A 14,242-nucleotide genomic window follows, 5' to 3' on the forward strand; every position below is an offset into this window, starting at 1 on the left:
ATGGGAGAAGCGGGAGGGGAGGGGCGCACACACAGGCTAGCCCTCCGCATACCTACCTCATGCTCCAAACGCTGCACGCACTGTGCATGCCACACACACATACACACACACGTTCACATACACCACCACTCCACACTCACGCCCCCATACCCACACTTCTCTCACATGCACACTCGCTCTCGCACACATTCCAAACTCTGTACACATTCCACGTTCCACACACACTGACACTTCTCACACACTCACACTCTCAATACACACATTCCATGGCATCCATATTCCTCTTACACACACACACACACACACACACACACTCACACACACTCACACTTCAAACTCCACATACACTGTGCACTCTCCATATTCCACACACAGGTTCACATCCACATGTACACGCTACACACACCCCCACACTCACACATATACACACCCACATCTTCCAAAAAGCGTGGTCTGCATCAGATGACTCTTAACCTTCCTTATAGCACAAATATGATGATGATATAAATTAAACATGAGAAAAAAAATTCACCACCCTTTCAAATAGCTATTTTCATCTTTTTCTTTCTTTTTCTTTCTTGCTTTCTTGCTTTCTTTTCTTTCTAGTTTTTTTCTTCCCTCTCCCTTTTCAAAAAAATTTGGTTTTATTTTTATTTTTTCCCTCCTGGGGAAAGATCCAGGAAACAAACCTTTTGAATGAATAATAAACGGTATTTTCCCTTTTGAAGGTTAAGGCAAAATTTGAAATATTGTGTACTCATAGTTCTTTTTTTTAAAGATTTTATTGGGGAATTGGGGAAGGGGAACAGACAAGTTGCTGTCCTTTTGTTCTTCAGTCTAGTTGTGGAGAATGTTGCTTTACTGGCCCATGTTGGTATTATCATTGAGCTCTTCCCGGGTGAGGCAGATAGGTCTCTGGCCACCGGACGGCCACTCACGGCGGCTGTTGGCAGCTCATGCTGGCTGCCAGCCACTCACAGTAGCTTATGGCAGCCCACTGCAGCCCCAGTGAAGCCTATGCCATTGGGGGTGACTCACGGCAGCCCAGCTCCAGGTAGAGCTGCTGTTCATCATCTTAACTATAGAGGGCGCAACATCACTGGCCCTAATGTGGGATCCGAACCAGGGCTCTGCTGCTCAGAGCTGGTGTCCCAAGCCAACTCTTAACCAACGCGCCTCTTGGCTGGCCCAGTTCTCCTCCTTTTGATTACACCAGTCACTTTCTCCTCTTGGCCTTGTGCTGCACTCCCTGACACATATTGTTTGCCACCTGCCCAGGGTTGGTTTGGGGAAAATGGAAGTGGGAGAGCCATAATTTTTAATTGAAAAAATATATTGCTTTAAACTCTAAAAGGCAATAGTAGCCTTTCTAGCGAGTTCAAAGTTAAAGTGGATGTCTCTCACCTTCACACTATAAGAATCCACTCATTCTCCCCCTCCCCTTGTGCCTCTGTCCCTCTTCTCAACTGAATTTGTAATGAATATTTAATTTACAAATTAAAAAATAAAACTACAAATAAAAGTTAATGACAATAAAAATATCTACTCATTATGGATAAATTGAATTACTCTGTGTTTAAAATAATTTAAAAATAAAAATTCCAAAATTCGATAGAAAATTTCAGCTTTTAAATGAAGAAAGACTCAAAACCTTTCCTTGCCTTGAGAGTCTGTGGATGAGACAGTTTCGAAATTGCCACACAACATTATTAGATAAGATCAAGCATTGGAGGTTTTGCTTTAATGGTTTTGATAAACAGAAAGAAGAAAAGAAAAAAATTAACATTTTGAGTGTGATCTATGTACCAGGTACTTTCCTTAAAAAAATCCTATGAGGTGGAGATTATGCCCATCCCATAGATGAAAAAACTAAGGTTCTGAGAGATGAAGTAATTTGCTAATGAGTGATGGGCTAGACCTTTAATTAAGTCTGTCTGGCTCCAGAACCTGTTTCCTTTCCACTACCACACTCGCCACTCAAAGTTGTTTTTGGCAGTGCACCTCTGGCCAAGCTGCTGATGGGATTCTTGTCAGTCACAGGAAAGAATGTGCCTGCATACCATTCCACACACCTGGCTAAACTCATCTTCATAAAAAAGCCCCCAAACAGAATCAAACCCTCATGATCATAGCCAGACAATGCCTTCGAAAGTGGCCTGCTCCAAAACTTCACAGTGGCCCACCAGGTTTAACACCCACCTATCCAAATAATTTCTCACTCCCCCACCAGTGTCCCTATCCTTGTCAGAGGATTCTCCTTGTTACCACCTTCCCTGCCATCCCTATGTCTCTCCTCTCTCTCCCATCTCCTGTCTGCCCTAACCCAAATCCTGACATACCCAGGGTTACTCCCAGCTCAGGTCCCCTTTCTGCACCCTGCCCCTCAGCCATCTCTCTCTCAACTTTGTTGAACCCCTGCCTTAATTCCACACTGCACATCATCCCTGAGCCCTTCATTCTAGGAGGTTTGGTATTGCTCTCAAATTTACTTCTGTTACTTTGGCTCCCCCAGCAGAATTTAAATTCTTCGAAACCAGACTTTGTATCTTATATGTCTTTTATTTTCTTCAGGGGCGAGTTCATGGCTGGAGATGGTAGGTGGTCAAAACTTATTAATTGTTGATTAATGGTGTTCTTCATATCTACAGGGGTAGTGTTCTTCATATCTGCTGGGTCAGAAGGCCCACCACTCCTTACACAGATATCTGTGACTCAAACACATAGACATCTAATTCATCGTAAATGAGGCCATATTCATTATACCTTGTGTTCACGCTAGCACAGACTGTAGTGTATTTGGCCTTGATTTTGCACTGTCCTAGTTTGTGCTCCAACAAGACTTGCTCTAGATCGAGGGTGCTGACAACCAGTGTGCTGGAGAGAGAACAAGGTAGTCCAGTGAGCCAATATGTGTCGGGGCTATAGACCACGATTCCCCAGGAACCCTCCTTGCCAAAGATAGCCTAGAGAGGGCAGCAATGAAGAAGATAAAGGAAGTAAAAGAGATGAGACCCAAGGTCAACAGCTACCTCAACGTCGCTACCTCCTTAATTTCAATTACCAATGCAGACACCCAGAAAACCCTAAACAACAAATGACAAAGAGAAAAAAGCATCGCTCCACCAGCTGACAATTCGTCAGCTCCTGAGGCTGAGCAGGTGGGACTGAATAAAAACTGGTTAACCATCTCTACCATCATCCGGTGTCGTCATGCAACAAGAAGAAATGAATACAAAATTCCAGCACTAAGAAATGAACAAAAGCTTGGAGTGAAAGACCTTACTAAGTACTTGCTTTTTTGCCCTTGACCAGTTAACTACAACTGATTCGCATTATCAATGCAACATGGGGTTTTTATTATTTTTATGTAAAGTAGTCTCTTTTCGGTAATGACAAATGTGTTTTTTAAAGTAAGAAAAAGCCTGTTTTGTTCTCAATACCCCTTTAAAGGTTTTTAAATTGTTTCATATCCGGTCAAGTTGAGATTTTTAAGAGCTTCATTTTTAATTTGTAATAAAAGTTTGCAACTTGATATTTTTCCAAAAAAGTTAAACTGCAAGCATCTGTTAATAAAGGTCTTAATAAAAATAAATAAATAAATAAATAAATAAATAAATAAATAAATACATAATAAAAAAGGAACCCCAGGAAGGGAAGAGTGGTACTACTCCAAGACAGAAGTACACAATTTTTGTCCCTACACATCTAGGTGGGATGTGTCTTGGGCTGCTATAATTCAGAGAGGGCCAAAGAAAACTAGAACATTGCCAAGAGCAACAACAATAATACCCACTGCAACAAAATAAAAAACAAAACCAACCTGCAAAAAAAAAAAGAAATGTAATTTTTGAGCAACCTTAATTGTTATTCTTAATTGAACAACAATTATAGTAGAACCCACTAGCTTATTTTTGACATGAAGACTAAGGTAAGGAAGAATAAGCAGAAAAAACTACAAAATAAAAAATGCTTGGTTAACATCCATCAAAAAAAAAACCCATCCACATTTGCATTCCCAGAAACTCGTGGTTTCTGGCACATAACTGGTATTGATAAGTTGTTAAGAGCGGGAGTTAGGATCTCTTCCTAATCTTGGAAAAGTTTTTGAGTTAGACTATAAGAAATTGCCAGTTTTCTAGGTCAAAGTCACATGAACTTCCATTTTAACAGGTCAAAATTAGGCAAATCTCAGCAACTTCATATAATTTAAACTAATACTTAATCTCCTTAAGTTTTGGTTTCCTCATCTACAAAATGGAGATAATAATATAATCTTTCTCATTGGATTGTTGTGATGATTAAATTAATTTAATGCATATAAAACATGTAGCATTGTGCTTGATAATTGCTCATTAAATGCCAGCTGTTATTATTATTGTCATTGTTATTATGCCACAAATGTTAATTGAATGACTCACTGCATGCATAAATGGAAAATAATTTAAAATTAAAGCCATTTTTCAACCTACTGAATTGGAGAAAATATTTGCAAATCATTTATAATAAGGGGTTAACATCCAAAATATTGGGTTGTTGGAAAAGTCATGACATATTTTTTCTATGTTTTTCATTGCAAAAATGCGTCATGACTTTTCCGACAACCCAATATATAAAATATATAAAAAGACCAAACAATCTGATTTTAAAAATGGGCAGAACATCTTTTTTTTTAAAATATTTTTATTGGGGAATTGGGGGGATGGGAACAGCGCTGGGGAATTGGGGGAAGAGGAACAGACAATTTGCTGTCATTTTGCTCTTCAGTCTAGTTGTGGAGGACACTGCTTCACTGGCCCAAGATGGCACCATCATTGCACTCTTCCCAGGCGAGGCAGATCAGTCGTCAGCTTCTGGACGGCCACTTACTGTGGCTGCTGGCCGCTCATGCTGGCTGCTGGCTACAGACGGTAGCCCATGGCAACCCACTGCCACAGGGGCTGCAGCCTACACTGTCGCCGGTGACCCACGGCAGCCCAGCTCCAGGTCGAGCCGCTGTTCAGCATCTCAGCTGTGGAGGGCAGCATCACTGGCCCTCATATGTGGGATCTGAACCGGGGCCTTCTGGCATCGCAAGCCAGTTCTTAACCATCGTGCCACTCAGCCGGCCCCAGAACATCTAAATAGGCATATTTTCCAAAGAAGACATACAGATGGCCAACAGACACATTAAAAGATACTCAAAATCACTAATCATCAGGGAGATGCAAATCAAAACCACAATGAGCTATCACCTCACACCTGTTAGAATGGCTATTGTCAAAAAGACAAGGAATAACAAGTGTTGTTGAGTATGTGGAGCAAAGGGAACACTTGTGCACTGTGGGTGGGAATGTCAATTGGGGCAGCTACTATGGAAAATAGTACAGAGGTTCCTAAAAATTTTAAAAATAGAACTACCATATGATCCAGCATTTCCACTTTTGGGTATTTATCTGAAGAAAATGAAAACACTAATTTGAAAAGATGTATGTACCCCTATGTTCATTGCAGCATTGTTTACATATAGCCAAGACATAGAAACAACCTAAATGTTCATAGAGGCATGAATGGATAAAGAACATGTGATATATATGTATTCAATGGGATATAATTTAGCCATAGAAAGATGAAATCTTGCCATTTGCAAAAACACGGATGGACCTTTAGGGCATTACGCTAAGTAAAATAAGACAGAAAAAGATAAATATGGTATTGTCTCACACATGTGGAATCTAAAAAACAAAACAAAAGAAAGAAACAAACAAACACGTTCACTGATACAGACAAAAGATTAGTGGTTGCCTGAGGTTGTGGGGGGTGGTGTGTGGGAAATAGGCAAAATGGGTGAAGGGAATCAAAAAGTACAAACTTCCAGTTATAAAATGAATAAGTCACAGAGATATAATACAGCATAGTGACTATAGTTAATAATACTGTGTTGTATGTTTGAAAATAGCTAGAAGAGTATATCTTAGAAGTTCTCATCACAAGAAAAAACATTTGTAACCATACTACATACTAGGTCTGACAATCAAGTTCATGAACTTGTTTCAGAAATGTTGCTAACCTTTTTTGGTATCACAGGTATTATTCATGATGAATTTATACCAACTGGACAAACAGTTAACCAAGTTTACTACTTGGAAGTGCTAAAAAGGCTGTGTGAAAAAATTAGACGACCTGAACTTTTGCCAACAATTCATGGCTCTTGCATCATGACAATGCACCAGCTCACATGGCACTGCCTGTGAGGGGAGTTTTTAGCCAGTAAACAAATAACTGTATTGGAACACCCTCCTTACTTACCTGATCTGGTCCCAATGACTTCTTTCTTTACCCAAAGATAAAGGAAATATTGGAAATAATACATTTTGATGGCATTCAGGACATCGGGGGTAATATGATGACAGCTTTGATGGCCATTTCAGAAAAAGAGTTCCAAAATTGCTTTGAAGGGTGGACTAGACACTGGCATCGGTGCATAGCTTCCCAAGGGGAGTACTTTGAAGGTGACCATAGTGATATTCAGCAATGAGGTATGTAGCACTTTTTCTAGGATGAGTTCGCAAACTTAATTTTCAGACCTCGTATATTATGATGGATGTTTATTGGACTTAGAGTGTGGTGATCATTTTGCAATATATACAAATATTGAATTATTGCATTATACATGTGACACTAACATAATGTTAGGTCAATTACACTTCAGTAAAAATATTGATGTAATTATTACCCTGATGAAAATAATTTAAAATTTTTGAATCTGATATTAAAGGATCACATGGAAGCTATTGGTATGCTGCATCTACTTTGTGGGTCTTTTCATTGCAATTAGTGTATTATAAATGCTGCTCTTGATTCAGGTATTTTTCCTCTGATACCTAATCCATTTTTTTAAGAGATTCCTCCTTTGACAATATATCCTTCTTTATTATATCTTCTGAAGAGAATGGTCTTTGGGATCTCATTTGCTAAAATTTTTCTATTGTTCATTGGTGAATTGATAATAGTGTATATGCTCTGCTTGCTTGAGAAACACTCTCTTCTTCTAAGGGGGGCAGCCCAATGTTGCCCTCACATGGCATACTCTGGCCTATAGAATCCTGGCCCTGGTGTGGCTTTGTATGAAGATTCCACTGTACCCCTTTTTCCTAGGGAGCAGGAGGGCCACTCTGACATAGAGAAAATTAACAAAATGCCTCAACTTTCCCCCAAGTAGCCAATAGTCATCCAGTCGTTTTTTCCTCTTTGCTTTTTGGTGCACACTAGTTTTTTTGCTTTTATTATCCATTATAGTGATTTAGCAAAATGCTAGATTTCCTTCACTTCCGTGAGAGGGGTCAACAATGCTCTCTTGGGGCCAGATGCCCTTGGCACTGCTCTATCAAATGCTTTGCAGTTTAAAACTTTCCATGATGATCTATGAGCTATATGTGGCAGGATTTCTGTGAGCCTCATCTGTGACCCAGTGGACTGAGCAATGTGGTACAAATGCCAGCTCCAGGAGCCTTCATCTCCCAGTCAGATGTCTAGATTTTTGCCTGAAGTGTTTGATTTTCATTTGGATGTTTAGCATTATTGAGTAACTCTCTCAGCTTTCTCGGCTTCCAACATTTGTTTAAAGAGAGTTAATAATTGGAAAGTACCCTATCACTAATCTGGCCCTTGGGAATGAAAGCATCTATTATGGATGACCTAGAAGTGGTGCCTCCTTACTGAAGCCGCTTTCAACATTCCACTGAGGCTTTAAAGTATCCATGCAAGAGCTTTGTATTGGGTTGTTGGAAAAGTCATTACGTATTTTTGCAACAAAAAGTATAGAAAAAATATGTCATGACTTTTCCAACAACCCAATATTTTAATGTAATGAGGACCCTGAATACTAACCAACCGAAATCTCAGTCTTACATCTTATTAGCAAATTGCTAAACCCATAGGGGCAAACATGTAGCAGACACACATAATTTAGTTCTAAATTATTTGCAAAGTTGGCTCTTGTTTTGCTTAATCTTTACTTGAACCAAAATGGTTTAAGAGAGGCCAAAAACGCTGAGTTTAGTCCTTAGGGAAAATGGACTAGAAGACTCTCATGCTATGGAAATTCTCTCACAGCCTTACATGGGAGCAAGAATGAACTTGAATTTAATTTTGTTTGTGGAGAACCAAATTCCCTCCTCTTCAGTTAAAAATACAGAGTGTAATATTTTCGTTAGCATTTGACTTTGGGGGTCCTTATTTGGCATTGTGTAGCAATGTACGAAATTGTATCTTAAAAACTGTGTAAATTTCAAGTGTGTCAGGACCCTCATTCTTTCAGCGAGGGTTCCTTGGTGGGCTTCTTACAGCCGAGAGGTAGGATGGGAGTGTAGGGTTACAGGGACTTCAGTGAGACTGAACATTAGACTATAAGCCATGTGGAACCAGAAACCGTGTTCACCTCATTCTCTTTGCAGCCTCAATGCTAAGTTCTGCCCCCAGCATGTAGTAGGTACTCACTGAGTAGTTTTGAAGGAATGAGTGAATGAATGAATGAATGAATGAATTCTCACAGATGATCTGAGGATCCACAAGTTTCTCAGATATAAACCCAAAGCTTCTGACTCTCTTCTCTCTAATGAGATTTGGAATCTATGTTTGTGTGGTTCTTGTTTTACTCAGGAATCTGAGGCGTATGACTACTAGCTTGTAAGGGAGGCCACTGAACAGGCAACAATAAAGAATATCACCCTATTTTCACATGAGGGCTACCGCCTGGTAGAACGATAATTATGGCTTCACTGAAAAGAGAGCCTTCCCACCCCACCCTCAGAAGACCTCTGATGACTTGTCCCCAACATGGGGCTGGAAGGTGCCTGAGGGTCCTGAAAGTTATTGCTAAGTGGCCATAATTCCATCTTTATTTGTGTCTATGTGTGTATTAAATTAACTGATACTCTGTGTATGTATATGTAAGTTATGTGTGTGTGTGTGTGTGTGTGTGTGTGTGTGTGTGAAGGTGCTCTGGAATTTTGAAGTCAAACGAGGGACCTTATGCTTATACAGGATACCCTTATTCTCTCCATTCCCCTAGAAGTGAAACTCAAACTAAGCTGAGGTCACAGTCCTTCATCAGGCCCTGCTGGCTTTGATGCCTTTTATGTAGGTGTGGGAGTCTCAGTTCCCCCAGCAAGCTGAAGGGAGCTGTAGAAGAAACCATAAACAAAAAGTGGAAGGGTATGGGGAGAAATCCAAGTGATTTCATTGGGAAGAGAAGTGTCGGCAGAAGTTCCCAGAAGAGCCACAATCAAACATGGTTTCTATACAACGTTTCTTATAACTTCTGCCTTCATTCTGGTGCCAACATTAGGACACCGAGGTGATGTGCCAATCCCAGGATGGGATCGATGCCCTGAGTTGTTCCACAGCAAGTCCTGTCAGATAAGACTCATCAGGTGGCCTGAGGGCCAGTCCATTCTGGCTTACTCCTGGGGCTAGTCAGGCTCACTGTGGGGACAAGGATTCCAGAGAGCTCTCAACAAAAAGTAAAGAAACCTAGAGGCTGGTGTCATGTTCTGGGGGTCTGGGGGAAGACAGTAGGTGGTGGGCCAGGCAGACCAGCTGACCAGAGGATCTCAGGGCAAGGAGAGCTTCCATAGGATGGCTGACAGTCCCTCCAAGACACGGAGGCTCTGACAAGGTAAAAAGCGGGCAGCAGAGAGCTACATCCAGTAGAGGAGGTCAGCAGGTAGAAGTAGAAATGTGATCGCTAAGAACTGATGCTTAATGAAAAGAGCAAAGAAAGCTTCCAGGTTCTAAAAAATCAGAATCCTAGGCAGGAGCCTGGACAGAAATTCAGGCACGATGGGTCAAGATCTGTTTCCAGAACTGGGCATAAAAATAACAATAGCTAGTGGAAGCATACTATGTGTGGGCTTTGCATTAGATACTTTATAACGATGGCTTCACTCCATATTCACAGATCTCATGCCATAGGTAAAATTTTTAGATGAAGAAACTGAGACTTAAAGAGGTTAAAAAACTTACCCAAACTCACAAAGTCACAGAAGCTGGTAGATGAGGGAGCTAGGACTTCACTCCATATCTGTAACTCTGTAGACTATGGGGTTAACTGTTACACTACACTGCATGATGGGAGCTTGGTCAGGGGAGAAGGGAGGAGCAAGGTGAAGGGCAAATTATAATGAGCACCAACTGGGGTTAGTCCAACCCTGCAGCAGACATGTTCATTAACCTTCACAGTGTCCTTGTCCTCATTATTTTTTTCCCAGATGAGGGATCCAAAACGTAGAGACTGAGTGGCTTACCTAAAATCGCACAGGAAGGGGGCAATAACCCAATTCAATTAATGGGACTGGGGTACATGTCAGAGCAAAACCAACAGCAAGACTGCCCTGAGGCTGATGTGCCATTGGGGAGGAAGAATGTAATACCTGCTATACATTCAGGCCTCTTTAATCTGAAACCTGAATTAGTAAAGTCCTCTAGGAGAGAGAGTAATTTTGAAGACACACGACTTCAAGGAGCCTGACTTCCTGTATTAAGTATAAGGAGTGGCTTTCACCCGATATAACCCAATGATGCATTTATTCTTCATAACAAATGAGTCATGGATTTAACCCTTGCATTGAGTTGAACATCTTACACCCATCTCTCTGCTCAAAGGCAGCTAAGTCAGTAGGTGCTATTATGGAGTAAGTGCAAGCTAATTTTAACTTTAGCATACGTGTCATTTCTTTGAGTTCTCTAAACTTGGGTATAATTTATTACTCATAAGCCAAGAGAATTAGGCAGGTTATTTCATGCCCTTACAAAAAGGGTTGTAAAACTCTGACTTCTTGTACTTGTTGTATGTAAAATTGAGTGAATGGTAAAGATTTAAGATAATATTAGAGCATCATAGGATTAGAAAGTATGCAGCAAGGAACAATCAATCTATCAGCAAATGTTTTTTGACTGCCTACTCTGGGTCCCATCCCGTCTTAGACCGGAGGCTGGAAGGTCATTTGGAGAGGTCATTTAGACAAGCGCTTCTTTATCTGTGAACAAAGACCATTGAAAAAACTTCCAATCCATCATTGACCAATATTTTGTAATGTAAAATAAAACTGGGTTATGAGAAAAATGATCACATAGTTTCATGTCTATATGCAATATAGAATTTTATATAAAATATAAGATTGCTAAAAATGTTTCTGAACACTCTCAATTTTTGTACTTTTCTCATTGCAACAACAGTTCATGGACTGCCACTGGTCCACAGACCACACTTGGAGTAGCACTTGTTTAAACTAGGCATGACCACTCTGAAACCACCTCAACAACTGAAAAAACAGCGTTTGCTGCTTTTTCTTTCAATTTTTATTATTATTATTTTTTACATATCGTGTTAGTGGAATTTCCAATGCTTGTTGAAATTATTAAAGAAACTCTTTGATTCAAGGTAAGCCACACTTTCCTATGTAAGAAATTAAGGGAGAAATGCTTCCTTCAGAGATCAACCTATAAATGGCACATAAAGAATGAAAGAAGGAAATGTAAACTATAACCCCCAACTGAGGGAAAAAATGAGGCCAAGGCTATGCTTGAAAGGGAGGATCACAAAAGATCAAAGTTCTACCTTCAGAGAAAAACTATGACTTACCGATAGTTACAAAAGGACTAGCTATGTGGAATTCACATAGATACAGAATGAAGAAATTTATTTTTATAGAACTGTCCTCTCTGGCACTGCTCTTGATGCTGTGGCAGAAAACATGTTCACAAGAATTTTTTTTTTGACTTATAATGAAGTCAACAGAGCATTTTGGCAAGAGGAAAAAATGGTACAAAACTCATGAGATCAAATTTTTATTTTCCCTAGGTACTTAACCAGGAGCAAAAGCCAGAAAAGGAAAATAAAAGTAAGAAGAGATAAACTCAATTTGTCTTAAAGACATTAACTAGACAGAAAAAAATTCTAAATGTGAAAGTCAAATTCTAAAATCCCAATTTCCCAGAAGTGTCTAGAAGTAAAAGCTTCCTCACCCTAATTATAAAGAGTACTCTATACTTCACTTTTAATCTAACTCAAAGAATTTAAGAACAGAGTCTGCAAATAGTAGGTATTTGAGATATTTCTCAGTTCATATTGATGAATTAGAAGAGACAAAATTCTGAGTGTTCTGGTTGTCTATTAGTGCATAATAAACCAACCCTAAAACCAGTAAGTTAAAACAACAACTATTTATTTGTTCATGGTTCAGCAATTGGGGCTGGGTTCAGCTGTGCTGGTTCTGCTGGCCTCCCCTGGGGTTTCTCATACAGGTGCCTTCATTGGATGGTTTGAATGGGGCTGTAATAAGCTGGCTTTATTCATGTGCCATGCATGGTCTCACGTATTCCAGGACCTCTTTCTATATACCTCCTTTCTCCAGCAGGGTAGTTGGACTTCCTTACAGCATGGAATCTGACTTCCAAGAGACAGAATTCTAAGATGATAAGTGCTTATCAAATTGCTACTTGCATCACACTTGCTAATGTCTTATTTGCCAAAGCAAGTTACATGACCAAACTTAGATTCAATGTGCAAGGAACAACAAAAGGGCAGGAATTCTCAGAGGCATGGTTCACTGAGGCCACCTATGTAATGATCCATCATAAAATAATAAAAAAAATTTTTAATAAAAATAAAATTTAAATTATATACAGATTTTGTTTTTCTGAATAAGACAGAGATAGGTTACTTGGAAAATAGAGCTGATATTCTAGAACTTTATGAGATAGCACTGGTATTCGGGGATCTTTCAATGGTTTGTGGGGCTATAAAAACTCACCAGATTAGACCAACCAAGTCAAACGATGAATCCACAAATATTTACTGAGTACTCTTTGAGTCATTATCAGTATGCAGAGTGGTATGGATTTTCTTGCATTCAGAGTACCTGAAATAGAGTTGGAGAACACAAATAGTGAAAATAATGTTGGAAACAGAGTACGACAGAATATATACCAAAGTGCTAAATTGTCCAAAAAGAATATAAAGTAGTAAAGAATTTTATACTTTTAGTTATACCTTGTTCTGATGAGGCTTTCAACACATAGAGACATGGCCTAAGAGTTGGAATAATCAATTAATAGTCCAAGTCTGAGCATGCAGACTTGACTATAGCTACCATCTGGCTCTACTGGTCCTCCTCTCAGGCGTGGAAAACATTGGTTTCATGAATGCAAAGAACAAGGGAAATGAGCCACCAAAGACTTTCTCAAATCTGAGTCCTTGTCGTTTGAAAAAGCTGGTGCCTTGCAGGTCAATTTTGCAGCATCTGTCTAGGTCTTTTTGTCTTTAGCAATTTACAATCTGGCCATAGTGTTATGATAAATTCAACTGTATTGAGAGAGGATGATGACTGAATAGTTGTCGAATGATGGGGAATGTGATGGCGTTTAGAGCAACAAGTTATCCCAGATATGAGGTACTGAAGAGCAAAGAAGAAAGAATACTGATTCAACACCTACTTGTATTCTAGATACTCAGCTAGACTCTGGGAATAAAAAATGAATTAAACTTGGTGCCTGACCCAAAAGAGCTAATAGTCTAATAAGTAGGCAGATCTAAATGCTACAATAGAGACATAAATAATATGTAGTACAAGTACAGTTACAGGTGCAGCCAACTCTGAGAGCTAAGGGAGAGTCCTGGGTAAGGCTAGGGAAATCCTGTCAAATAAGGCGATGCCCAAGGTAAATTTTGAAGAATTAATTGTATTGGGTTGTCAGAAAAGTCATGATGCATTTTTGCAATAAAAAACATAGAAAAAATATGTCATGACTTTTCTGACAACCCAATAGTTATACAAGTTCCTAAGGTGGAGAAGGGCATTCCTGACAGAAGATATAGCCACGTGCAAAGTCATGGAGACACACTGAGGAATGGAAAATTGTTTAATGATGCTGGAGAATATGATATAATGAAGGCAAGTGAAGGAGGTAAGGCAGAAAGGAAGGCTAAGGCCAACTTACAAACCACCCTACTATGGATTTCAGACTTTATCCTAAGTGATCAGAAACATTAAATGGTGTTAAGCAGACACACGATTACATTTACATTCTAGTAACAGCACTGCCCAATAGAGCTTTCTGCAATGATGAAAATAATTCTATAATCTTCTCTGTTCAGTGTGATAACCACTTAACCACATGTGGCTGTTGAGCACTTGAAATGCAGCTGGTGTAACTGAGGAACTAAATTTTTTTAAAAAGACTTTTATTAAAATATAGCTAACAT

The sequence above is a fragment of the Hipposideros armiger genome, unplaced genomic scaffold (genome assembly GCF_001890085.2).
Source record: "Hipposideros armiger isolate ML-2016 unplaced genomic scaffold, ASM189008v1 scaffold_209, whole genome shotgun sequence".
NCBI classification, from domain to species: Eukaryota; Metazoa; Chordata; class Mammalia; order Chiroptera; family Hipposideridae; genus Hipposideros; species Hipposideros armiger.